This window comes from Salvelinus sp. IW2-2015, unplaced genomic scaffold (assembly GCF_002910315.2).
Source record: "Salvelinus sp. IW2-2015 unplaced genomic scaffold, ASM291031v2 Un_scaffold6538, whole genome shotgun sequence".
NCBI classification, from domain to species: Eukaryota; Metazoa; Chordata; class Actinopteri; order Salmoniformes; family Salmonidae; genus Salvelinus; species Salvelinus sp. IW2-2015.
This window is the reverse complement of record NW_019947800.1, coordinates 21161-25131: the sequence shown is the minus strand read 5'-3', so window position 1 is coordinate 25131 and position 3971 is coordinate 21161. Positions and strand designations below refer to the sequence as shown.

The window sequence follows — 3971 nt, the reverse complement described above, 5'->3', positions numbered from 1 at the left end:
CAGGAGTATTTTATGATGTCACAATGTAGAATGTTTTAACATTGTAGTAGGAGTATTTTAATGATGTTCTACCTTATCCTTTGCCCTGTTCAATTGATTGCAGATATGATATGGATATTAGCCTCAGGGGAATCCAGGCTCTGAATTGAAGAGTATTGTTTTAACAAAAGTGACTAACAAAAGCGTTGGTGACCCACTTAAATCAAAATGCAGCACTTCAAAATGTAGCTAGCTGTTTTCTACAAGTTGAAAAAGCTGCTTGTTTAAAAAAATACATGTAATATGAATAATTGTTGCAGATGTTTGTGTATATACACACATGAAAGCAGTATAATAAATTTTATTAACAATCTGACATCACTCCAGTTATTCTTGACAACATTCAAATTAATTGTCTTTATTCCACTACTGAAGAAGCATGACTCAAATCACCTCATATATTCAAACATTCAGCCTGACAAAAGATACATGTTTTATTATTCCATGCCTCATCTTTAAGTGAAGTATTGCCAATACATATTAACAAAGGGTGTCCATTTGGTTTTGATTTTCATATTTACATTCATGTAACATTTAGTATCATAATTATTATGCAACCAGCTGAACATTTTTGTGTACAATTATATTGACAATGTTGCCCTGCTTTTAGAATATACAGGATTCATTCTCAGATGTGCTAACCAAATGCATGACATTGAGGGACTGAGCCCAATCCAAAGCCTATCGAGTGAACCCTGAAAAGAGAGAGAGAGATTAGGTGGAAAGTTACTACTCGGATATTGCAGGAGTTGGTTGCTGATTGTCTCAAGGGTGGGAAGTACAAAGTTTTGCGTTTAGCAAGTGCGTTGCATGGATCACATTTTATTTGGACTGCACGTTTTTTCCGTATTGGAGACGTGTTTCGGGGGCTCGTTCAGGGGATGGAGTGACAGGTACTGCAAAATCTGAAAATGTAGACTCTGTTCTAGGATCAGTTTAATACTCTGTATGTATCCTATGGGTCGACATGAACTGCATGCGCCTTCCCCTGGATGTCAGTAACCAATGAGAATTGGAATGGAGTTTCTAGGCAGATCTGAGGCCATATAAATGTTCATGGAAAGGGGGGTTGCACCCTTTTCTTTGTTCGCCATGACGCAAGACTGACCTCAAGATGGCATTTTGAAAAGCTCACGTTATCGGCTTTAGCTATATCCTGCTCTGATTTTATTCGATATAGGTGTTAGAAACATCATAACGTAGTTATTTTAAACCGAGTTATATCAGTTTATATGAGTATATATGAGTTTGGTGTGGGTTTTTCTTTTGTTTGCCTCTTCTTGGGCAGAATTAGTGGGTCTCATGGTGGGTGTCTTTTAGGTCCCAGTTGTTGTTACTAGTCAATTTTCATTGGACACCCCTATAGTGTCTTTCAGAGCCCCTCCTAAAAAACAAGTTATATTTTGGGTTGGATATAGCATCATATTGTTAATATTTTAATTTCTTTACAATGCTCATTAGTCTTTCAGTTGTTTTTGTTCTGTTTTTTTCTCTTAAGTACTAAATATCTCTTTATTTTCATTGTTTTTTCCTGTGAAGCCATTGTGTTGCATCCATGTCTGAAATGTGCTGTATAAATAAAGCTTGATTTGATTTAAATTAACCCAATGACTGACCAATCAACAGACTCTTGGTCCATCTTGGTATGAAAATCAGTCTCAATCCCACTTGTCAAGCCTGCTGAAGGCGTGGTGAAGTGGTAAACACCACCCCCGGCTCTACCAGGGGCTTGAGGTGGTCTCCCACAGCTCTGCTTATGCCATGTTCTGTGGCCTTGCCGTTCCATTTCTTGACTGCCCCTGTAACACAGAAAGAAACCCATTTAGTCATATTATATAAAACACTCAAACACAGTAAATGATATGGAGCATCTATGGCCTCAGTTACACCTGGTTTTAAATATGACTTCTGTCATCTGATCACTCCAAGCTGCATTAGGTTCAGATCAACCAGGATGGACCTTTGACATAGTCTGGATGCAGTCAGACCACTGAATATGCATCAGCAATGTCAAAAGATGAGTGGGGAAAAGTACATTTTACACAAGTGACCTTCATAATAATTTAAATGTTATTTGTCACATATGTATGTTATTGCGGGTGTAATTAAATGCTTGTGTTTCTAGCTCCAACAGTACAGTAATATCTAACTAAATGCTTGTGTTTCTAGCTCCAACAGTGCAGTAATATCTAGTTAAATGCTTGTGTTCCTAGCTCCAACAGTGCAGTAGTATACTAAATGCTTGTTGTTCCTAGTCTAAATAGTACCAGTAATATCTAACTAAATGCTGTGTTTCTAGCTTCCAACAGTACAGTAATATCTAACTAAATGCTTGTGTTTCTAGCTCCAACAGTGCAGTATATCAACTAAATGCTTGGTGTTCCTAGCTCCCACAGTGCAGTAGTATCTAACTAAATGCTTGTGTTCCTAGCTTCCAAACAGATGCAGTAATATCTAACCAAATGCTTGTGTTCCTAGCTCCAACAGTGCAGTAATATATCTAACTAAATGCTGTGTTCGCTAGCTCCACAGTGCAGTAATATCTAACTAAATGCTTGTGTTCTAGCTCCAACAGTGCAGTAATATCTAACAATTTCACAACAAATCCTAATCACACAAATCTAGTAATGGAGTACGAATATTCAAATCAAATGTATTATAAAGCCCTTCTTACATCAGCTGATATCTCAAAGTGCTGTACAGAAACCAGACTAAAACACCAAACAGCAAGCAATGCAGGTGTAGAAGCACGGTGGCTAGGAAAACTCTCCTAGAAGTCCAAAACCTAGGAAGAAACCAGGCTATGAGGTTGGCCAGTATCTTCTGGCTGTGCCGGTGGAGATTATAACAGAACATGACCAAGATGTTCATAATGACCAGCATGGTCAAATATTAATAATCACAAGTAGTTGTCGAGGGTGAACAGGTCAGCACCTCAGGAGTAAATGTCAGTTGGTTTTCATAGCCGATCATTTGAGTATATCTACAGCTCCTGCGTCTCTAGGAGTGAAAAAGGCAGTCTGGGACAGTGTGCACGTCCGGTGACAGGTCCAGGTTTCCATAGCCCGCAGGCAGAAACAGTTGAAACTGGAGCAGCCCAGCACGGCCAGGGGACAGCAAGGAGTCATCATGCCATGTAGATCCTGAGGCATGGTCCTAGGGCTAGGTCCCCGAGAGAGAAAGCAGGAGAATTATCAGATAGCATACTTAAAATTCACACAGGAACAACCGGAAAATGCACAGGAAGAATAGTGCAGATATAAACAGACTGACCCTACCCCCCGACACAAACTACGCAGCATAAATACTAGAGGCTGAGACTGGAGGGTTCAGGAGACACTGTGGCCCCATCCGATGATACCCCCAGACAGGCCAAACAGGCAGGATATGAACACCCCCATCTTTGCCAAAGCACGTCCCACACACTAGAGGAATATCTTCAAAGCCACACAACTTACCATTCCTGAGACCAAGGCGAGTATCAGCCCACAAGATCTCTCCACGGCACAAACCCAAGGAGGGGCGTAACGCCAGCAGGACAGATCACGTCAGTAACTAACCCATCCGTGACGCACCCCTCCTAGGGGATGGCATGGATGGAGCACCAGTAAGCCAGTTACTATATATATAAAATATAGTGGACACGCAATATCAGAGCGGCAAAGCAGAACAGTAGAATAGGATAGAATACAGTTATATACATATGAGATAAGTAATAATAGATAAGATACAGTAGAATAGGACCAGAATTACAGTAAATACATATGAGATAGTAAATACATAGACCTAAGATAAGTAGAATAGGATAGAATACAGTATATCGTTGAGATGAGTAATACTAGACTAAGATACCAGTAGAAATAGGATAGAGTACAGTATATACATATGAGATGAGTATACATAGACTAAGATAAGTAGAATAGAATACAGTA

The 3971-nt window shown here is 39.6% G+C and overlaps 1 pseudogene; it reads right to left on the bottom strand.

Moving 5' to 3' along the window:
• LOC139026970 (zinc finger protein 271-like) overlaps nucleotides 1-3440 on the bottom strand; it is a 27950-nt pseudogene extending 24510 nt beyond the window's left edge.
• Nucleotides 3441-3971: the final 531 nt, after the last annotated feature.